The 24,860-nt window shown below is 38.8% G+C and overlaps 1 pseudogene; it reads right to left on the bottom strand.

The window, feature by feature from the left end:
- Positions 1-9,944: 9,944 nt before the first annotated feature.
- On the bottom strand, positions 9,945-12,331 carry LOC148160863 (NALCN channel auxiliary factor 1 pseudogene; annotated as a pseudogene).
- Positions 12,332-24,860: the final 12,529 nt, after the last annotated feature.

Genomic DNA, 24,860 nt, shown 5'->3' with positions numbered 1-24,860 from the left:
TTCCTTAAATTACAAAAACAAATCTACTGACCAAACAAAAACAGTAATACATGTTCGTAATATAAAAAATGTTGACCTCTTTTAAATTTTCTCAATTAGAAGTAACCTAGACTCATATTTTTTTTTAACCTGGACTCCTTCCTAATATCACGGAGGATTTGATTGAAAGACTTTAACATGTAACTAACGCCCAGATAAAGTAGTGCTATCTTCATGTTTCTGAGCAAAATTTGACATTTTCATGTAAAATGTTGAACTTTGGGTTGAACTTTGGCTGCTGCAGTTGAATGTTGCCAGTTTCAAACGTGTAGCTTGTTACAACCGCATCACACATTCCCGCGTTTGGGTATAAAACCCATCTCGCTCAGACAAAAGCCCCTGTGGTGAGTCAGAAGATGGAATTGTACGCTTGGCAAGCGGTGATCGATATCATTTCTCTGATTTGCATGCGTGACTCATTTGCAGCGTGGACCCAGAGAGCAACGGGTCTCCTCTGCGCTGACTGCTGGCGGCGGTATCGTGCAGGACGACCATTTCAGACTCACTGCAGAAGGCACTCACAGCCGCGCGCTCGCTTGGGTCAAAACCGAGCTGCGTCAGAACAATCAATGCTTCACCTTTGTACAAAACAACGGTTGCTCTGTTTTCAACATGTAACATTGCTTATTGCATTTTAATTAAATGTGAATTGTTGAACAGTGAATCTTTTCCCTGCACTTGGTCGTGCCCCGCCGCGTCTCTTCGTAACGCCCACTTCATTAGAATTTTTCAAAGATTTGTCAGAGACTGTCATCTCCCAAAGCAAAACATAAAAAATAACGTGTCAAAAGTTTGCTACAACCTTCTCCATAATCAGTGATGAAATCTTAAGTAGAATTATAGCAGTGAAAATAATCTTGTAATTGCTGTCAGCATTTTGCATGTTTACTTTGATACTTTAATGATTTATCTTTGGTGATGAGATACAAGTCTTTGATGTCTTCCTTGCCATCAACTTAATCTTTAGCTTCCTCCAGAGAGTCAAGTCAGGATTCTGGTTGAGACGCTCCAACAAGTTTATAATGTCTTATGTTAAAAAAATTAAAATATGAATATGAATAATAATGAACACGTTTATTTTTTTTATAAACAAAATCGGTATTTTAATTACATGATTAATAAATCATACATGCAGTAAATTATTTTTGTATTTTACTGCACTTTTAAAATGTGTTTTTTAAATAACTAATGGAAAGTACAACAAACCCTTTGATGATTTATGTATCTAATAATTTGTGGCACTTTTGAATCGTCGTACATTGATTAGATAATGCAGATTGACTTTCGTTCCTATGCAGTTTCCTCTACTGAAATCTAACATCAGGACATATTCTACCTTGATAAACCTTAAAGGTATTAAACGTTTCCTCTTCATCAAAACCTTGAACAGTTTTTTTAGATACACTAACATGCACATGGACTCTGAGGTGACCTTTGCTTTTCTTTTCAACCTTTGCATTTGTTGAAACTGATCTCCAAATTTCACAGTGCCATCATGTGTTGTTGCTGCTTTGCCAAAGCATACGACCACAGACCAGAATAAGCGACAGCCTCAGCTGTACAGTGTGAAGTTAACACGTAATCCCACACAGCTAAGTTAAATGAGCATTCAGACAAATACTGGTGTGCAAATGGTGAAAGTTTATTTAATTCACTGCGAATTTGAACATTATTTTATAAGTGTACACAGAGAAATCTTTGTGGACAAGCCCGCAGTGGATGGGAAGGAAAGAACTTTAACTTAGATCACTATCAATTACTCCAGCAGAAGAAAAGGCTCGACACCCACGATTCTAGAAAGGCAGCATGAAAGACGAACCGTAAGCCTTGAAGGAAGGAACGTCTTCCTCATATGGATGGGGACAATGAAGAGAGAGAAATACTTTGTGTGTGTGTGTATGTGTGTGTAAGTGAGATGTGGTTTCTCCAAGCTGACACTGATGGGAGAGGATGTGAAAGCAAGAGAGGAACGCTCACTGATGGAGGGAAGAAGGAGATCAACATGTTGAGACGGAGCCCTGGAGACACAGCCACCAGAGAAGCAGAGAATTATGGGAGTGCAAATTAAATTACACCGGAAGGGACATTCAGGTCTGGACCTGCAGGAAACACTGTGTAAGGGGATCTTTGTGTGTGTGCGGGCGCACGCATGTGTGTGTGATGTTCCTGCACATGTAAAGGTACATTAGGAGGATTTTATGTTAATACACTTCAAACTCAATGGACAAACCTGAATAAAGAGAGATCAAAATGAATCTATTTTTCAGGTTTTAAATATCAAAAAGAAATGTAAAAGGTGTGAAAAAGACAAGAGTAGGGAGAAATCCAGCTGTTCTACTGACAAAGGTCAAGAAACACAGGAGACTGATCAGGGATCTCACTGTGGAGAAGTTTAAAGTAAGCTCAGGACTAAGTAAGCTCAGGACTAAACACTGCTTCATGGAGCAGTGTTTAGTCCATCATCTGAAAATCAAGAGTCTTAGACAAGAAATAATTAGACAAGAAAAACAGAAGCCTATACTCTGACGAAGCAGCAGATATACACAACTCGTGTGAAAAATTGTGATCGCTACAGATTAACTGGACTTTATTGGGAGAACTGCAAGAAGAAAACTATTGTTCAACACAAGCCAAAGTTCAGTTTTCCATTTGACGTAAACAACAAGGGGGACACCACAAACATGCAGAAGAAGGTACTGTTGCGATATTAAGCCAAAATGTGACTTTTTGACCACATGTAGTGGCTGGAGGTGCAGTAGAACTGCTTAGATCTAAGCAAAGTCAAATCTTGGAATGGCCCAGCCAAAGTTCAAACACACCTCCAATTAGGAACTGGAGAAAAACTAAAGAAATCATGCTCACGTACGTACGCTCTCTATGCAGTCTGACTAAGATTGAGCTATTTGGCTAAGAAGAACGGCAAAAGTTCCATATGTGCAAAGCCGTAAAAGAAAACCTGCAACAACCTTGAGGATGTAACTCACTGGGTTACACCCAAAAGCACATCAACTCCACTTACTAACAAGATGACTACCACTGAATTCAGAAAAACGCTGCTGAATATAACAGCAGTGTTATATTCAGATGAGACTACAGACAAGACAAGTGAACTCTTTAAAATCAAAAACAATGCAACTTCAGTATCTGAAGTTAGTTTTAAAAGAGTACTTAGTTGGGTTTTTTTTTTGAAGAAGAAGTAAAATGCACTTTCACCAAAGCACAGGAACCGTTTTCAGAAAGAAAGAGGGTAAATAATTTGAGAGGGTGAATTTAAAAATGACATGTCAAGACTTTGAGAAGTATGTGTCAGGAATAAAATTATCTGATAGTAAAAATATAAAAATGTGAGTTTAAATAATTCAACTATGCTTAAAAAAATCGAGATGAAAAACAGTTAGAAAAAATGATGAAAAAAACACAACTATTTTTGCTATTTAGATTTTTTTGAATTTGTTTTTCTGTTGCTATTTTGCAACAGAGAAGCTAAAACCTGACTATAAATACAGTAAGTAGCTCTAAAATTGGGGCTATTAAAGTGAGTTGTGTAATAGGCAGAGATAAATAAGTTTATACTCCATCCTATTACTGTTAAAAGAAATCTGCAGTGTGTGAACTAGGTGTAATATTAACATTCATAATGTTTTAAATAAAATAAATAAATAAATATTGTAATGACTATACAAATTTGATTAACCCACTTTCTCCTGAGTCTTTTCTTTCATCAAAATGACCCAACAAATTGTTGTTAGCTTAAGTCTCACTAAAAATGTTCATCAAGTGTGGACATCATCGCAGCTGAAGTCCATTTAACAAGTCAGATTTGATAATAGTCTTTGAATCCATTCTTAATTATAGCATCCCAACAAATTTTGTATCCAAGTCATTCTTTGCAATTGTCGCACACGTCGTCATTGCAGCTGCAATTTAACATATTGTGGCGCTCCAGTGACAAAGTAAAAAGGGCCGAACACAGTGCCACACTTTTCACATTTTTATTCGCTAAAGAAATTTGAAAACTTTTAACGCCTATACCTTCCACTTCACACATCGTCCTGTATAGGTACGTCACTTAAAAGTCCTAAGTTAAAGCTGGTGTTTGCAATGTCACAAAACCTGAAACATAATCCAAGAAGAATGAATACTTTTGTAAGACAATGGGAAACGCTTTCGTGCACATGTGCTGAAGGCACCAGGGGCCATGCAATGTGGCACAGATGACAGGCTGTCTGGCCAGCAGTAATATGAAGAAGAACTGTGTGTGCTGCACACTTCAAAGCTTGTCACTGGTTGCATGTCCGTGACCTCGGGGTTCCTACTGCAGAAAGAGAGGCCAGCAGCCTCAGGAGGAAGCGACTCAACAAACAGCCACAAGCAACCTGTCAGCGGACAAATAGACAGCAAAGTTTGTGCACACTTCAAGTTATCACTCTTGACTTGTGAAGGATCTTGAAAAGATACTATTGGCCCTGGGAGATTTTAGAGGTTTTATAAGATCATTTGCCTTTAAATCCTTTTAGTATTGCTACATTTTTTTTGCTACGTTGTAAATAAAATGGCAGTTATAATATGTGTTTCAGTTTACCCCTTTTTTCAGATACTAATTTCCCAGTTTCAATCACCACAAGTCTTTCTAAAAGTCCAAGCTGTCATTCTTCCATCTCAACTTTCTAAAAGGCTTGTGGTCCCCTGAGCATCAGACTAATTACTTCAAAGCTTATTCTTAAGACACACTCTCCAGTATGCAATCTTTCTCTCAGAGCTATTAATACACAATTCTAGTTTTATTTCTACTTTCAGAGACTCGGTTGTTCATATTCACAAAAGTATGAAACCTTGGATCAGTTGCAAGGATCAAAAGTGTTATCAAGGATAAATGCGGCGGGAACTCAAAGCTGGAACTGCAACTTCATAAATATTAGAGTCAAGAAATTTCATCTTTTTCAACCAAGGTAGAGATTTATTTTCCAATGCAAACTGTCATTATTCTATTATTTTTATTTGTATTTGTGTAAATGTTATTGTTCTGCTTTTGACTTCATTATGGAACAAGATTTAGAACTGAAAGATTTGCAGTCACCACCATGAGAGTTGAAATTGTTCACATATGGGTGTGTTTAATCACATGAGCACTCTTGCCAAAGTATAAACATCCCTGGAAATTATTCACTTTTTTTATTTATAACCATGAGCTTAACTATTTCTAGAACAGGTATCAGGTCTCTATATCCCATTGAGAAACTACAAAATGAATTATCTAAAAAGAGATTATAGCACAACTGCAACAGTAGAAAAACTACTACCATTTGCATAAATGGGAAAACTGAAAAATACGATTTTTTTTTATCATTTCAAGAAGCCCACAGTCACTTTGGATCAGCTACAAAGATCTACTGCTCAGGTGGAAGAAAGTTTCAACAGGACGATTATTAGTCATGCAAACTTTTGTTGAAGGAAAGTCACTAGAAGTGCACAATAAATATTTAAATTAAAGGTGCTGTGATCAAATGAGACAACAATTTATTTTTTGCCAACACGTAAAAGGCTGTAAGTGGTGAAAATTGTGTCTGCAAGGTCAGTCAAGTTGGTCAGAGTTTATCTGGGTTGATTGATTAAACACAGATAAATCCAGGAAGAACACTAGTTGAGAATTTGTGGAAAGACCTGAAAATTGAATTTCACAGTTAAACTGAGCTTGAGCTACTGTGCAAAATAGAACATAGAAAAAAAAATATTTAGATGTGCAAAACGAACAGAGAGATAATTCAGAACACTTGAATATTTAGCCGCAGTAAACAAAAGTCCTACAGAGTATTCAATCAAGATGGGCTGAACAGAAATGCATAACACACTTTTCAAAATGTTTAACATCTACATCATGTGTACTATCTTTCCCACTTCAGAATTATCCACTAAATTTTATTGGTTCATCTCCTAAAAGTCAATTAAGATGTACTGGAGCAGATCACATTGAAGCAGAACCTTTCAAACACTCAGTAGATTCATTTTCTACAGGTAGTTTTGATCTTCTGAAGGTAGCAGATAAAACAAAATTACAAGTCAAGCTTCTCTCGTTAAGATATTAAATAACAAAATGGCAAATAAAAAGTTTCCATTAGTAAGGATTAGGAAAGCGTTAGACATAAAAAGAGTACTCATTGCATTTCTAATAGGTTTGTAATTAAGAGGCAGCCTTGTCGGTGTTTCATGTTTACAAATTAAAACTCAAACCAATTTTAAAACAGTTTTAACTAAACAAAACTCACCATCAATGAGAAAAATGTGGTATTCCTTGAAATGTTTCTCACCAAATAAAGTACAATATTAAAGCTCACATTTCGCTCCATTAAACTCACAAACTTTACATCACGCTTTAATGGCTTTAATGGCAAAAGCAGAATTGCTCTGTATTCAGCTCCATCTATCTCACCATCAAGCTAAAAACCACCACTGCCCCAGCCAAAAAAAAAAAAAGCAGCATAAGATTATGCTGCCATCACAGTGGGAATTATGTCACTGGGTCATGTATAATGTAATTTTTCTACCACACACATTGTATGTAAACCAAAAAGTTGGATTTTCACCTCACCTGACCAGATGACATTCTTCAACCTGTTCATTTTGTCTCTTACATAGCATGTTGCAAATTAGAGTTCAAGATTGTAAAAGGATAAAATATAGAAAAGCTTATCTGAAACAAATATTTTATGCACATCCCTCTATTGGTCCCAAATGTTGCATTTCAAGCTGGATCCTTTCATACATCAAATATGCTTCTGAGCACTGTTATTAAACACAAATGTTAGTGTTGCCGGAACATAAAACTTTTTCTTCACCCTATTGCTTTTTCAGTCACTTTATGTTGCTAAAGAAACTTTATATTGCATCACCTCTTGCATCATATAGTGACAATACGTGAATGCAGCATACAAATGTGTCTGTTGCTCTTTAATTTCCTTTAGGTATTACAAACTTCTCAACAATGTTCTATATGCGAATAACGTATTTTCCACAGGGAGAAGGTTTTAGAAGAAAGCTACAGAGGATATGAGAGCGAAAACCCATAACAGCTCCTTCAAGCTGCCTCATGTCTTTGTATTGTCCAACAGAATGGCCTTTGAAGAAGCAGTAGCTTCTGGAGGAGGCCTGCAGGCCTGGGGAGTCAGACTCCCACAAAGGTCACATGTACACTGAAACAGATTAACGATTCAGACTGAAATAAAGGGGCTAAAGGGCTAATGTAGCTCAGCCTGAGTCTTATTGCATTAGCAAAAGATGCAGTGCAAAAGCAGACTGCTTATTAGATGACATAATGCAAATTTGTATTTACAGATATGGTAGAATATAGACTAACGGAAATAATTTGCATTTGAAACTGTACACATGAGAAAACAAGCATGTTTACATGCTATGGTTCAAAAGAAGCTAAGAAAACTCTTCTGTAGTGATCTGATTTATTTGTTAAAACGTATCTAACTCAGATTGTCAACATTCAGAGTCAGATAGACTTTCCATTTGAACTAAAAAAAAAAAAAAAAAAAAGATTTAAATTGTTTAAGCTTTTTGCTACAAAATGCAAGGTTGCTCCTTAGGTGAATTTCTCTCCAACCTGAACTGTTCAATATAAGAAATGGGCATACACACTACAACATAGCATATAACTGTAAGCCTATCTAAGCACTTAATGTAGCCTAATGATGCACATTGTTATATTGCAACATTAGGCCGGGTGGCTTTTTAGCTCTACCAGAAAACTTATCTTCATTTGAATTCTTTATACTATATACCAGTTATTGTGATTGTATTACAGATGCCCTCTAGACATGCGGTGATTATTGAAAAATATTTATAGGCTTAACACTTTTACCCATTTTGATCACTAAACACCTGGATTTTATGTGACCAGAAGCAAATGCAGCATTCTTGCTAGGTGAAAACGAAAATGACACATATAAATTAGTGACCTGCTCTTGTAATGAGCCCACTTTACTTTGATACCCCTAAATAAAGTGCAACCGATTGCCTTCAAAACACACATGATCTAGTAAATATATTCCAGCTGAGTAATTATATCTAGCGGTTCTGTGAAATGGCACAGAGGTTTGTTAGATAACATTAGTGAACAAACAGCATCACAAAGATTAAGAAACAAAGCAAACAGGTCAGTAATAAAGTGGTGAAGAAGTTTGAAGCAGGAGTTGGGTTATAAGACAAAAACCCAAGTAACAGATCACTGGCCGATTCACTGTCCTAAAATAGAACAATATGTTAAAACTGCAAACCTTCCAAGTCATAGATTTACATCTAAACTAGCACACTTCGCTTGGAGAGCAGTAATCAGATAAGAAGCAAAGTGATCCATGGTAAATTCTGCAGAGATCTACAACTAAGGCAAGAGAATGTTGACAGGATCACTATAAGCTGTTTGCAGTTTGCCAAAAGTGATAGAAGACACAGCAAACACATGGATGTAGGTCAGATGAGTCAATATATCAATATGAATGCATGTGTGGCAGAAAATTGAAACTCCACATCCCCTTGTACACCATACCCTCCCTCATCATGAAACATGGGCATGCAACATGTAGAATGGTTGCCTTATGTTAGCAGGGACAGGGGAGCAGTTCAAAGCTGGTGGGAAGACTGAAAAAGTTAAATATGGAGCAATAATGGAAGGCAACCTGTTTGAGGCTGCTAGAGCAATGAGAATCATATTCAACAGCTCAACAGGACAGTGACTCTAAAGATGCAGAGCTAGATTGAAATGATTTAAATCAAAGCTAGTTTGTGTGTGAGAGTGTAGGTCCAGTCAAAATTCTGTGTCGAATCATGTTGTGTTTGTTGTGAGATTTCCTATCTGGAAATGCATTCAGATTTCTCAACGGGAAAAAAAAAAACTGTTGAGTGTCAGTTTGTGTTGTTTTGTTATAAGACACCGATAAAACAGACTGAAATTTGAGGTTCTAAGGTGTCAAAATGGTTGACAAATAGAGAATATGTTCGATTTGGAGAATATTTTTTGGAAGGCAGTTAATCTGGTCCTGGGTCATTAAACAAAAATGAAAACATGTGAAATCTTATGGAGAACTCTTCTAAAGTCAGTTCAATACGTTACACATTGTTACATACATTAGTGATATTATCTACCTTGCTGTTAAACTGCCTGCTATAGCCTTAATACATCCAAGCTTTGAAGTAAAGACTTTTCCTTCTGAAAGCCCTTTGCAGCATTTTGTTTCAGCACCATGGACAGTTACAACAGGACTGATAAAACAAAGGCAAGTCTCTGCAACCATCCAGCTCAAAACAAACAAAAACAGTCTCAACTGTTATTCAGCTGATGCACCTCGTTTCTCCTCGACAGCAGGCAGACTGAGCTCAAACATCAAACGTGACACAAAATGTAGGATCCATCTTTATCGTCTGATGTGTGCTGTTAATTGCAAAAGCAAGCATGGTGTGTGACTGCACTCTACTGCTGCTGCTGCTGGAACAACAGGTAAACTAAGGGAAGTGCAAATCCTGGATTAGATGCAGAAATCACAGAAGTGCTATTAGAAATATTAAAACGGTGCACCCTGTCTCTCTCTCTGCTTATCTGGTTGAGATGTGACTGAATCTGACTCCATATGCCAGACATTAGCTGCAAGGTATGCTACACAAACGGCCAACAGTTATAATAAATAAATATACATATAAATAATCATATAATATAAACGAAACATTAAAAAATATACATAAAAGAAGATTTGCAGCCTTAGATGCTTATACTTCCTCCAGTATCTTCCAGTTTGTGCAGAATGTGCTGCAGCCATGCAGTCTGATGACCTATAGGTACCTTGAACTTTTGAGCATTAATGCACACATGACAAATATGCCAAGCGGTTACCATGACGACCGTGACCTCCCTACCCCATTTTTCTTCTGAAGTGCACGTGCGGGGCGTGCGTGCGTCCTACCTTGCACTCATCTATGCACGTCCTGACTGAGTACACGTCCGTCTCGTACTTCTGAACCAGCAGCTCAAACTCCCTGTAGTTCTCCTCCGCCTGCCGATCCAGACGTTGATAAGCCCGGACACACTCCGCGCACCCCAGCAGATCCACCCCCATGGTCGTATCCAGGGAGCAATTCAAAACGTCCGGACTCGTAAACCCGTAAAACAAATCCAAAAGTGAGTAGGAATTACAAAAAGAAAGGTACAAATCGCTCAGATTCACGTACGCCGACTGTGTCCCCTCTTCTTCTTCGCCAGAGAGGCCCAGGCACACTGTCAGAGCGTCCGTGAAAGTGAAGCAGTCTCTGGACACGCTGTCCGGGTGACAGGTGTCCATCCGCCACAGAGGTTTGGTAGAATTCCCTATAAAAATAACATCTTGCTCTCTGGCGAGGCGGCGGGGGTCGGGTGATTTTGGGACGTGGTGTGATTGGGGGGAGTTTGGCTTCTTCTCGCCCGCGTCCGAGATAGCGTGCCCCTCGTCCGACCGCTTGTCGCGGGTCCGCGTCAGCTTGGCCTCGGCGCAGAACCACAGGTGATCAGAGAGCAGGACGGTGATGAAGAGCAGAGAGGCCAGCGACTGTCGCCATCTCTGGGCCCGCTCCGGCTCCGTGAATGGCTTCTCGTTCTCTCGGGGTGCAGACCAGTATTTTAAGCATTCGTTATGCTGCCGACGCATCCAAACACCCCTGGTCATATTTTAGGAGAGTGCTGCCCTGGGCCGACTCCACCGCGGGGGCTCCTCTGCCACAATACTCATTGACTTGTCGGGCGACGGGCTCCGGTTGGTTCTCCTCTGCAGCGGTAGGAGGGGGGTTCGGAGCCTCCGCCGGTCCAGGGCGCTCCTGCTATCGCGCCCCGCAGCAAGTCGGTGCTATTCCGAACCAATTAGCGTGCCCGCACAGATTAAGCTTCGCGCTGCCGCATCCCGGTTCTCCATGGCTCTCCGGGGGGGAACGGCGTCCTTTTTGACCGCATACCCCCACCTCTTCCCTGACGTCCCCTCTCCGGGCTTGTTCGCTTGTCAGGGGGGCGCGCAAGGGAGACCAGCTGTTGCGAGCCTCTCGGTGCTGATGCTGCGCGTCTGCCACCGCTCGATCCGCAGATTCACTTAAAGGAGAGCCAGCAGCCCCCTCGACGCAGGTAGACGGGTTTCTCGGAAAGCCTCGAATCGGTTCTCCCGGTGGCCACTGTCATCTTGGACCTCGGTTAAGTTGCCGCCATGTTCGTCTTGAAACACTTTTTCGGAGAGCTGAGTCTGTTTGCGTCATCTCCATCGTTGTGATAGCTCCATCGTTGCGCAGTGGCGGAGCAGCTTATTACCTGTATGCGAACCACACAAACGCAGAGGCTGGGGGAGAGACCGCAGACACTGAAAGGTGGTAAACGCTGTTTTTTTTTTTTTTTTGGCGCTGTGATATTTAGAGTGGTATTTAACTGTTTTGACATGGCAAGAACTAGCACACACTTATAACGAGATCTTGCTCTTTGGTGCAGGGTACAAGGCAAATCCATTCATAACACTGCAGTTAAAAGATTACTTTTGACACATATCCAGACACAGAGGGACATCAGGTACTTTGGGGCAGCATGAGTAAAAACATTTCGTCCTTGACTTGAAAAGTATATGTCAAACTCAGGGTGTCAATATACTGGCCTTGGAAACATATCGGATAAGTGGCGCCACCGTGGGTGGGGGGTATATAGAGGTGGTGCCCAACCCTCCAGATTACCTGCTACCTAGCCAAAGAGTCATTTATAATGTGCATACTTGTTATTTAATTTTTTTTTTTTTTTTGAAATATGAATTTACAACTGTAGAGAACTGTGCTCAAATTATTATTTTGTTTTACTTTTTTTATTTAAACTTTCGACTTCAGTTAATAACTAAAAGAATTATTGAAAAGCATTTTAATTTCAATCAAGAGGCAAATCTCATATAGAAGACTAAATAAAACCAGAGGGGAGAATTTCAAATAATTTATTTGTTTATTTTTGATAAATGTGTATTATTCATACTACTAAAAAAGGCTCAAAGTTATGTGTTATGGCCAATATAATAAGGAGGACTACCATTAAGAGCTTCAGGAGTTACAACACACAGATATATCCAGGACAAAGGCTTCATTTGTTGCAAATTGTCATTTGGAGTTGTGTTACGCAAGTCAAAAGACGACATCAGAAGCGCCCTGCCTGGGGTTAATGAGAGAACGGACTGGAATTTGGCTCAGAGGTCAAAAAACCTCTTTTCAGTGAAAAGTCAAATTTCCATTTCATTTGAAAATCAAGGTCCTGTTGTCTGGAAGAAGAGAAAGAAGAGCACAGAATCCAAAATATGTAAGCTTCTGTGTGAGCTTTTCACAGTTAGTGAGGCCAGACAAAGAGAGAATGAGAAAACGGGAAAGAGAATAAGTTTAGGATATCAACGCTTTTCCATTCTTCAATTTATCTAATCACTATATTTCCACACTTTCAACAAAAAAAAAACTCCAGCTTGCATGGAAACCATCTGGTGGAGTCCAACACCACTCCAAAGAATCTTAGATTAGCCAAATATGACTCACAAACTTATTAAAAAATAATAGTTGTACTTGACAAACTTCCAGCACCACTGATATCTCACCTACTACAGTGGAGTTAACCCTCCTGTCTCTAAAAAAATGCAGCTGGATTATTTGCAATATTTTATCCAGCTATATGTTATTTCCCTGAGAATCCGTACATGAAGGAGAGAGGTTTGGGGGGTTTGTCTTCCTTCAGTGGCACACCATCACCACTCCATCAAGGGCAACATCAACAAACAACAGTTGTCTAAAGACATTGACAATATAGAGAACATTTAGCCAACCATGTGTGTCTTTGGACTGTACGACAAAAACAACAAAGAGGAGAAGTAGTCAGGGAAAACAACGCATGCTCATGGAGGAAATGCAAACTCCATGCAGAAATACGACAGCATGGATTTGAACCTGATTTTTTTTTTTTTTGCTTCAAGGCAGCAGCTTGCGTTGTATTATGTTCAAACCAGCTAAAGTTGCTGAAAGAGATCATGTCCACAGCCAAGATGTTACACGGAGGTTCAGCTTGATTGATGTTTTGTGCTTGTGGATGTTTACCGCTAGTGTTCAGAAGTGAAAATAAAGATGCTGCTTTGGACAGCGTTGTTGTGTCACTGCTAAGAAAGCTCCGATGCTCATTCAGCACTCTTTCTCGCACGCATTATGTCACTGCATAAAGCTGTGATTATGCCTCATAGGAATTGATGTCCTACTTTGACAGAAATTGTCTAATTTTTGTCCTTTAACTGCACAATTGCACAGCGAATACTTTGTATTTGACATTTGACCCTGAATGTGACTTTTTTGTGTTTGTGCTGGTATTCAGATCTGTGGATCGGTGGATTTGTCTCACCATTCTCTGTTGGGAAATACAGAGATAGACTGGATTATCATAAAATAATTTCCATATCTTTTGACTTATATCAGATCCTGACAGTGGCAGCCGCGCACAACATATGGAGAGTTGTCAGCTTTCACACGTACACACACTCGTTCAGTGTTTTCTACCTGTTATGTGTGTGTGAGGGAAACACAAGTTGTGCAACAGCAAGAAAGAGAGAGCGAGCAGAGAGACGGAAAGGGGTGCAGGAAGGGGTGGGGGGGTTACATCTGTGAGATGAATGCAGATAGCGAGCCCTTAAATCTCGAGCCATCACAAGAACAGTAGAGGCTGGCAGACATGACTCATCCACTATCCATGCAATGTGTGTGTTCTCTCTGATGCGGCATGTGTAGAATTGATTATCTTGTGTCACTGTAGTGCTACACCTATTGTTACATAAAACGATCATTTGCACAATTCACTATACTTTTTTGTAAGCAATGTCTGCATTTGTCTTTACAGAATTCTGTGATTTGTAAAAAAAAACAAAAAAAAAAAAAAACACCTTTGTAAGTCAGACAAGAATTATGTCAAAAATTAGAAATGATCAAATAAACAGCTTGAGCGTTTTTAGTATCTACTTAGATATTTTTTTATGTAGTTTAAACAATAAAACATACACAATCTGTCTTGATTTTGCAATTCAAACATAAACTGAAACTGATACAGTACTGATGCTTCAGCAAAAAAGACATTTGCATTTCCTTGAGACTTTTAAGCACTTTGATCTTTTCTTTCTTTCATTTTTACTACATTCCCAAAAGCTTTCCAGCTTGGGGGGGGGGAGCGTAGAGGTGGCTGCCTGGACCCAGTAGTTTCACACAGAAATAGAACAAGAAAAGGGAAGAATCATCTCAGTCTCGACAAGTTCACTTTGCAAATTATTCACCTACCTATTAAATCGTCACGAAAAAGGAAAATCAATGTCATTTTTTTCTTCTCATTCTTCCCTAACCTTATATTTGTCACAGGGCTGTAGAGCTATGTAGTACATAATAATTATCATTGTTCTCAATGGGTTTTTTTTCACTTTCAACACATTTTTATGATTATACTTTTTTGATGTTTAGCCCATTTTTTGGCTGTTTGGAGTCAAAATCAGAAATGGAATATAAATTTGACTAACTGAACAACCCTTACAATTCATTCTATTTTCTCAGCGTTCCCCATTCCTTTCCTACAGCCACCATCTGAAACATTCCTTTTCAAATCTCCTTGACCCTGATTTGACTGTTTTTTTCTCTTCTAATTAAAATCTTCAGGCCATCTTTCTTTTCTCCTCCCTCACTCCTTCTCTCTCTCTCTCTCTCTCTCTCTCTCTCTCTCTCTCTCTCTCTCTCCTTGTTTGGCCTTCATCAGTCTGGCATCGAAGAGGGGGGTATGTGGGGGAACACAGCCACATCACTCTCTGATTGGCTGAAAGAGACACACACCCTCCGCCCAGGCTCATTGCCCTGCCTTGGATGTTGCAAACTGGCAATGAAAGTCTGAAATAAGATCCACTGAAGAATATTGGTTTTATACTGATTTAATTATTTTGATCATCATGTGAGACTAAAACCCTCTCACGGTGATCACACAAGTCTTTTTTATTTATTTTTTTTAATAAGGTCTTGTCATTTAAAGCTGAACATGTCATTATGCTGTCAACAGCGATCCAAAATGGATCCAGTGTTCCTCACTTGCTCCTCTCCTGGTTCTCTAGTTTCGTCCAAATATGTGGATGTTTGTTCTTCCTTCTATTACTGCCTCCAGCTGATTTTTCTCCTTTTTGAGCCGTCTATAATTTGGCTCATGTCGAATTTCAGTCAAGATTTAGATGCAATTTTGCGCATGAACCTCCCCACTCCCTTTGTGCTGCCTTTCTGCAGACGAGGGGGTTTTACTCTCTCTCTGATCAATTACCACACCGGATTGCCATTAAAATAATAATAAAAATAAAAAAACGCTCTAAATTCTTTCAGTGGCTCATCATCACAGATTTCCGTTCCCATCAAGATATTGAATTCCTGGCTTATCACATATTCCCACTCTTCTTTCTGGATATCTGTATTCATCCAGACTGCAGCTTCAAAGAAAATACCTGTCAGAAAGGTAACACAGCTTATAAGTGTGTAACCTACAGGATACAAAGACCAGGTCGAAAGCACTTAGTGCGGAACCATCTTTCAACACTATGAGTTTATTATTAATATTTTAAGTTTAATAGTAGATTAAGGGCAATAGAAAATACAACTAGATAGAGTTTGGCTCTAAGACTTCAATTGGTGTAATTTGAATTGGTGAAGATCAGGAATCTACGCAGGTCTTGTGGATCTCCTACTCTGTACTCTATGAATTGCCACTGTAATCCAAATATGAGAGGGGAATAGTGTAAACACTTATTAGTTTTCCTGCAGAATGATCCTCACACAAAAATCTCCTGTTCCTCCTTGTAAAACTATTAAGTTGATCGCTTTATTTTACTTATTTATTTATTTATTTTTATCTTGTTTTTATGTACTTCTACCTGCTCCTCACTTTCAGATTTTTGATTAGATTATTATTCTATAATTATTTTGTAATTCTTTGAGATCGGGCATAATAAAGTACCGTCAGAAACTATTTCTGCATTACTCCACATTGCTGTTCATGTTACTATTTCTCCATTATGTTTTTGTTTTTGTATATGTCACGGCAGATTACAAAGGTTTTTTTTTTTTTTTTTGTTTTGTTTTGTTTTTTTGGCAAAGTTTGTTTGAATTGAAATGTATCATTTCTCTTGCTGCATAGAAGATGGCACCCATCTGGGATTGTTTAACTTTTCAACCCGTTTCATACTCATATCAGCCCCTTTTTGACAGGCACGTTTTATGTGATGCTGTTATCTGTTCATATACTAGACATACGACATGAAAACACTTTACCTTTGGGTGAAATTTCATATCATTCTTTACCAGGCTTCCTTAAATTTAAGTTATTTTGCTAAGTTACCTCAAGTTTACTCTTAAATAAAGGTGCAGAAATGAAATGACATGAAGACAGCTGTAATACGTTTAGCATCCTTTAACTCAGGCAAACATAATTTAACAACAAGGAACACCTTAAAGAACGTTTTTGCCATTCACAGAAGCTTTCACAATGAAGCAAAGCAGATTTGTTTGGTATCTGTACACATTTCAGAAAACATCCTAAACTCGTTGTCAGCCTGAGAGTAAACAACAGAAGGCAGAGTTTACATGAGCTGCAGGGCTAATACTCAGGCTCTGCACTCCAGCTGAGAAAGCTCAGGCCCTCCCAAATTGTTTATGTCACCAAGCCTGTCAACAGCAACTCAAGCTGGACCCGGTGTACCTCTTTTGTTCTCCGTTTCCGAATTCTTTCTCACCTGCTCGCTTTTTCTGTTGAGATTCAATACAGATTAACTTGACTAAAATCAAACCGATTTAAACTAGCTGGTCCTCCTCACCTGCACAGACCTGCTGGCATCGTTTGAATTCAATATCCATTGTGTGCTGTGAGTGTACATAATTTTTTATTAGCTAAATGCGTTGGAGAAAAAAACAAAAAAAAAAAAACATAGAAGACCTTGGATGAACCATTTATTGTTGCAAAAGCACGGCTAAGCCTCAGTGTGAGCAGCAGATAATGAGCCTGACATCTCTAAATGCATTTCCCTCTCACTAATCTGTGCTGTCAGAAAAAAGCGCAGTCTGATGAAAGAGAGATGTTGTCCCCTGGATCCAACAAAAAAAGTACCAAAAAAAAAAAGCATATTTCAGCCTTTGAAGAGACAGAAGTGGAGTTAAATCCTGGATAACATGGAATATGAATAGCATTATGAGTTTCTAGAGCAGAAATTATTCCACCTTTAATCTTTCAGGAGTCAAACTCTCAATATTCATGTAACTACCTAGCATATGTTAGGATGACGTTTGGGAAGTGAGCAGTTTGTAGCCCATCACTGCTACAATGCAAAGAGAAAGGAAACAACATTGAAATTTCAAAGAGTCAAGATTTGAACCCACGATTCTCTGAGACGACAACTTCACCACTGACAAGGTTTTGTCTTATTCTGTCTTTTTTTTTTTCATTTTCTTCCTACATTTCTGTAATTAAAACATTTTGAAAAGGAAACATATTTTGTGGAGTTCTAAGACAGGTAATGGGCAAATAAAATCATATTTCAGCAGTCTTGGTTAGAAATGTGGAAGGCTAGGAAAGTAGCTTTTTACAATTCCCGATTGCCGTTGAGTTAAAGTTTCTATTTATCAACCACTGATCATGTCTTATCATGTAGTCACCATTTACCCAGATAATTAGCACAAACAAAAAAATCACAAACAAAATAAATAACAGCATCTGACTACTGTAAATCTTTATTTGTACAGGTTAGCCTCACTGAGACCACAATTAATCTCATTTTCAAGTGGAACCTGTTCACACAAATAACACTAAAACAAAGCTAATGCAACACAAATAAGACAACGGATACCAAAACCACTAAAAGCAACAACAAGTCTCCATTATCTGAGGGTCTTAAAAAGGTGCTTAAAATCTCAGACAGTGCTTCGATTTCAGAGTTTGTGGTCTTGCTGTAGAACGTTCCAGAATAAGGGGGCAGAAAATGCAAAACTCTGACTAGCCAAAGTACTGACATAAAACGTCTGTAACGGAAATATCTGTGCATGGACAAAAATGTCCAGCTGGCCAAAATATACAACATGCACTGATGTGTTGGAGACTTACGTACTGTTATGAAACTCAAGGCACTGTGTCCAACAGTGTCAGACAGCTGGCAGAAGCACAGGAAGGAAACTGGCAGCAGCGAGGTGTTTACTGGCTCTGACAGCAAAAGCAAGTTCTGCTCTTAAAAAGAAATCAATCCTTGATTTTGGTTTAACAGTTGGTAAATATGAAAATTAAAAAAAAAGAGTGTTTCATCAATCATGATGTCAAGGTATTTGCAGTCTGAAATAAATGAATGCATTCAAACATACAAGATCATTGGATAATTTCATTAAATGAGATACTTGCTGGTGTGTTGTTACAGTTAGAAAGCAAAATCCGCTTTCGTTTTTTTCAATTTATTTTCATGTCTGTTGCAACTGAGCACTTTGCTAATTGTGGTGTATGCTAATTCTTAAAGCTGGTGCCTAGTCCAGAGTTTTATATTTATTACAAATCGACACAGTTGTGTTTACATTCAACATAAGACATGACATCAAAATATGCTACGATAGACTTCAAATGCAGCAGATGTGCTGTAATGGATATGATGTCCTTGCCATAATAAAACAGGGTCATCATATACCTGTATAACTGCACAAGACACAATTTTTTTTCTTTTTACATTTTATTAGATAGAGAAAGATACAAGAAACATAGATCAAAACAATATAATCCCTGCTTCACAGTGTTTATAGCCACAGCTAATTGGTGACACCCATTCCTAGGAGGATCTTCAACAGTTGGTTTAAATCATATCTATAAGCTGAAAAGAAATTAGACAAAAACTTGGCCATGGGGTACATCTGTTTTAATTCATTGAAATGATTCTTTCTTGTTGCTTATGTCAATGCATTTGTCACAATTTACAGCACAGGACATCAAACAAAATTCTAAATTGATCAACTTAGAGGCCAGTTATATTTAATACCGCATTGCTTGATCAAACACATTGAGGTTCACTAATTTGTTGGAGCCATCTCTTTGTGGTTTCATTATGAAGTATCCAAAATCAGACGGTAAGGGCTGCCATCCCGCATGCAGAACTTGACTGTGTACTATGAAGTTAATCCAACCTTCAGATTGAGGTGTTTTAGAACAGGAACATGTCCAAAATATGCAGAAATCGACCGCTTGTTTGTCTTTACATCTGAGATTCCAGTACCAATGGGGAGTGGTTACACGCTTTAATATCAAAACCAGAATGTAGTCTCCATTGCAGTAATCTAGCCTTCCATGCAGTTCGTCTGTTAGTAAACAAAGCTCAGAGTTATTCATTATCTAAAGTCCAGGCTTGCATGATGATTTTCTGAACTGAGCCATTGCTCTGCGTCATCTCTCTCATCATAGTGACTGACTGACCTCAGATGACTTTGCAGAAACACTCTGCAGTCTACGAGCCACGTGCAAATCGAACCCCCTCCACCACCCAACCCCTAGTTGTTGCACTCTCTTCTTCTGATCACAGCATCTGTGTTTCTCTGGGCGATGCGAAATCCTAGGAATTACTCAATTAGCAACAATTACATATCTATCTCTCCCTCTCCGCTCCAAATGCCATTACGACAGGGTTAAATGTAAGGGTAGTGTCACTGTAAATTGCATTATCTGCCCATTTGCGGCTCTGCAAATGTGATCTTTGAAATAAGCTTTTGATGTCAGGGACGCTCTGTCATCCTCACACATTTAGTCGCAACTTTACTGTCAATCTGAAGACCATTTCCTTTCCTCACTTGGACATGTCCCCTTCCTTCTCTCCTCACTGCAAGACTGCAAATTTCTACCAAAGACAGAGTAAAGTTCAGCAAAAGGTCAAAAGCGATAAATTCTGTGCCGTCTCTGTCTACTGTGCCTCAGCATAAAACTAGGATTGAAGAACGTTGCCGTGTTTTACCTCCATAAGACAGTTTCAGCCTGATGGGAAAATAAGAAAGAGACAAGTATGCTCGGCTACCTTTTTCTGTCAAGGTGTGAACAATTTCCATAACCATCAAAACCTCCTGTTAACAGTGATTTATGGGACGACATCCATTCTCACTGGCGGCCCCTGTTCTCAACCGAGCTATAATGCATCGCACCACTGTGAATTTCGATTCGAAGGCCGAACTCCGGGTAGCATAAATGATATGCTGAAGTTATGTCTGTAGTTAAATCAATCATCTCAAATGGATTGGTATCATCTGACTTTGAGAGGCCCCATCACAGAGTGGGGCTAATTTATGGGGTCGCAGGGGGGCCATGGCTTTGGCTGCAGTGATGCACTGTAATCAAGATAGGATCCGGAGCACAGTGGCCTGGGAGAGATAAATCAACCAGATGAACCGCTGCTGTATATTGCTGGGTGGTGAACTAACACATGCACACGCAATATAGGACAAAATCTCAATGACTCACTTAAGCAAGCATCGCAAACAGTCATCAGGAAGTGCATGTTCACGCACACACGCACACACATGCACGAAGACCCGGAACGAGCTGCTCTCTGTTAATTCCTGCCATTACCAGTGGCAGTTAAAGGTGTCTCCCCAGTGCAAAGCTGCCTGTGTAAAGTACCTTTTCATTAAGTTCTCATTGTGTGGGCCTCGGGGTGGCAGCGGGGGGGGCTGGTGCTTGGTAGTAAGTACCTGCGATTGTGTGAGTAGGACAGAGGAACATTGTAGAGAAAGGTAATAAGATGAGAGGAGGAGACTGCGATAAACTTAACGGTTAGCAGAGCCAAAGTTGTTGTTCTGTTTTACTACAGAAGGAAAGGCTAAAAGATAAAGGAAGGTGGATCTCTGACCACATAACATTTCTTGCTTATCCCTGGATATCACTGAAGTCTAGAATATTTAAACCCAACCATTTTGGAGGCACTTTTCCTCTGAGGCAAATAAAAAAAAACAAAAAGAAAGAAAATGTCAGATGCCACATGCTACCTGCGCTAACACTAAGTGACACGGATATTTGAGAGCAACTTAAAAAAAATCGATAAAGCTCCTGTATCTGAAGCAGTGAAGAAGTTAACCTCCCAGATGACATAAGCTAATGCTAACTGTCTAAATATTAGCCTCACAGACAAGGACACCCCGAGGATGGTGCTCTTTTGGTCTGATCTCTACAGCTCTCCATTTTGACCATGCAGTCCTCCGTCCTGAACACGCTCTGTTAATCAAGTGATGGCTTTAACAGCTTCTAAAGCGAAGCAATAAAACAAACCACAGCACCCCTTCCATTACGCCTCAGTTTAGTCATAAAGGCATTGGAGGTTAATGTAACTCATAATATCACAGGTTATAGTGGAGCCAAACAGAAGTTGACGATTAGACCAGAAAAAGCAGGAACCTGTCTCAACCCACCATTTAAAAATATGTTTTGCATGCACCAAAACCATTTTATCTATTATTTTATAGAGTAATATTTAATTTGTCCCTCAATATTAAAAGTTAATGATGTCAATGGCAAATTGACAGGCAAATGGAATCACACAGTGGCCCGCTAAAGATAAGCAATTATAATACAATTAAATAAAATAATTGCACAACTGAATCAAAAGTATACCCTTCCAAAAAGGATAACACGATTTATTCAAAGTTCTACCTTGTTTATTAATCTTTGAGATACAGAATTTACACTTTTAAATTATATATTATTTAAACATGGGCTGAATTGGCTCCCAGTTGTTGGTTTTGCGCATTTCGTCACATTGTACATAATCATATTTTTTTGTTTTGAAATAGAAATACATATTTTTCTTCAGAATATGTTGCAACAGTATCAAACAAATATGTTTGTTGGCATCGATATCGAGTTTGACATTTTAATACTGTAACAACCCTGCAAGCAAAGTTCACTGCATCTCAAGAACATGAGCCAATAAATTCTTAAATATTTGGATGATTTTTCAAGGCATTTCCTTACATTCTTCATCCATCTGGCATTAAAAGCTTTTTAAATAGTCCAGTGACATTTTTAATGTATTTTAAAACCATTTTACTAAGTGTGTAAAGGAAAGGTAAATGGCAGGGACTTTCCTTTTGCCCCATAAAGCCCTTCTACACAAGTACATGTTTTTTTTTCCCCCTTTTCCTTTCCTATTTCTCCACTTTCATCTTCAGGAAATATTCCAGTTTTGTACTGTTAGGTTCCGTGTTTCTGTGTGTTTATTTTTGAGTTTCTCTGTGTTCAGTCCTGTGTTCCTGTGAGTCTCTGTCCTGTCCTCCCCGTTGATTGCTCCCCAGGTGTGTCCCATTCCCCTGATTACCCCGTGTGTATTTAAACCCTCCTGTTGTCTGTGTTCCTCGTCGGGTCCTTGTCGTTGTTTGTCTACGTCTCATTGTGGTTCTTACTCACCAGTAGAACTGTTAAGTCCTGGTTTGTGTTTGTTTCCGTCTAGTCCGTTTTGACAGTTGCTACCGGTATCTAGCTGCGTGCTTGTTCCTGCCGTGCTGCCTGCCTTGGACTGTTTCGAGCCTCATCTTATCATTAAACCATCATTAACTTCATACCTGGGTCTCTGCGTTCATCTCCTCACCATCAACTACACCGCTCTATGACATGTACAGTTGGATAACCTAAAGTCAGCTGACCTTGGACCTGATTCTTGTATAATAAAAACTTTTCAAACTTAAATTGGGTCTTAAGCTCACCATAAAAACAAGAAGACATTTTACACATTTCTGCCCTTTGGTGCGAAACAAACTTGTCACTATGCTTCTCATCTCATCTCTACAAGAGATTTGTATTATATCCATCTCTGTCTTGTAGAGCTCGTTTTTTCTGAACAGTGCTTCAAAACCCAATTCTAAAATTGGTTAATGCAGAATAGTCGCTTGAGGTGTTCAGTAGAGTGTCCCATCTTTAATCATTTATTTTTTAGTAAATGAACCACAAAAAAGAAAGTCGTTCACATCTTACAAAGAAATATTACCCACTGGAGAGTGGCTTCTTACAATCTGGTGGAAACTAAAGATCCGATTGAGACAATTAAGTGAATTTCTATTTGATAAGGCTGGAGTGACTAAAATATGCCAGTAGATAGCCACCATATGTGCTTTTCAAGCAAGTCACGTATGTCAGCATGGTTTGCTGACACACTGACAAATCATGACATCTTGCTACTACTTTTATGAGTTCCTTCCTTTCTTCTGGTTCACATTGAAAATACACCCAAATTTATCTTTCATTACATTTGCATCTTTAATTGTACAAGAGTACTCAGTTTTGGCTTTTCAGCCCATCTTCAATTTCAGTACATGGACTGTATACCAACACACCCAGACCTTGGAACCCACACTCCTCAGCACAAACACATCTACTTATTAAATGAGAAATGAAAGATGACCTTTCAGTCCTCACCGGATGAAACAGTAACCTTTAATCCGGACCACAACCCTTCCGTTTCTACTGGAGACCAGACTCTACATGTCCTCTGGAATCAGCGGTGTCAGAAGAGATCTTCCAAAGCAACTCAAATAACCACACATTGTCTAACTGACCTTCACAAAGTGACTAAGCTTCCTCTAAATTGAGTGAATTTACTCTTTGAGTGGATAGGGATATCCTTTGTGAACCGTTGTGCCCTAATATCAACCTCATCGTTTTGTACCTTTGACTTTACGTGAATGTGACAGCATTTTTCAAAGAGTACGGCTTCAGTACTCTGTGAGTCTTTGCATACGGTTTCACAAATAGTCCAATGACAGCTGTTGATGCTGAACTTCTGCTATAGTGTTAGTTTATGGCTGTGCCTCTGTTAAATGGAGAATGTGCATTGTAAAGGTGGACGTTTGTAGTTTTCTTCCCAAGATGAAGAGTTCCATGCAAGTCGACAAACGAAGCATGGTACGGTAACTGAGGTTAAGACTGAGTCTAATGATAGGTGGTGGTTAGTGAGTGCTGGAAAATACATATTATCTCAATTGCTGCACTTAAGTGCAAATGTGAGGTAATTGCATTTTTCAGTTCCAAACAATACTGATTTCTATAACCACTAAAACATCAAAGATGGATTGCTAATTACTAGAGGTATGTGTCCTACCTAACCTTACCTATGCAGGAGATTTACTTTAAAACATGTAACTTGTTTATTTTATTAATACTTTACACTTCCGATGTATGATTATGCATCTAATTTAACTACATCTAAGCATGAAGAAATGAAGCTCGCCTGTGTAATACCAAGTTACTAAAATAGTGAGTATGTGTGCTACGTATTATGAATCTGATTTTTGATGCACTTGCTGTCCATCTTGTACGTTATGTGATTTGTTAATAAAAGTTGCGTAACCTTTCCTGGTTTGTGGTTTATGTTCTGAACTATACTCATTTCAGCAATGGAAAAAAAAGTATATATATATATATATATATATATATATATATATATATATGTGTGTGTGTGTGTGTGTGTGTGCAACAACGAATATAGCATACTAATTGCATGAAATATTTACAGCAAGGGAATTAGAAGAGATGCCACAGTTTAGAGATTTGAGTGCTTGAGTTCAAAAGGACTATTAGTAACCTCAGAGGTTTTAGCACACAGTTGCTAGATCAGTTGGGGCCAAACTAGCAACTGACTTTGCTTTCAATCTTCATGCAAAGTTAGATAAAATGTCTCCTGACAAAAGCTTTCTGCCAAATTTACAGCCATTAAATAGGCAGCTGTTTTTGATTACTGGCAGGAAAGGATAAAAAGTGC

The sequence above is a fragment of the Poecilia mexicana genome, unplaced genomic scaffold (genome assembly GCF_051168715.1).
Source record: "Poecilia mexicana isolate PSO_F unplaced genomic scaffold, ASM5116871v1 scaffold_2, whole genome shotgun sequence".
Classification (NCBI taxonomy): Eukaryota; Metazoa; Chordata; class Actinopteri; order Cyprinodontiformes; family Poeciliidae; genus Poecilia; species Poecilia mexicana.
The sequence above is the reverse complement of the archived record's forward strand: the minus strand, read 5'-3'. Positions and strand labels throughout refer to the sequence as shown.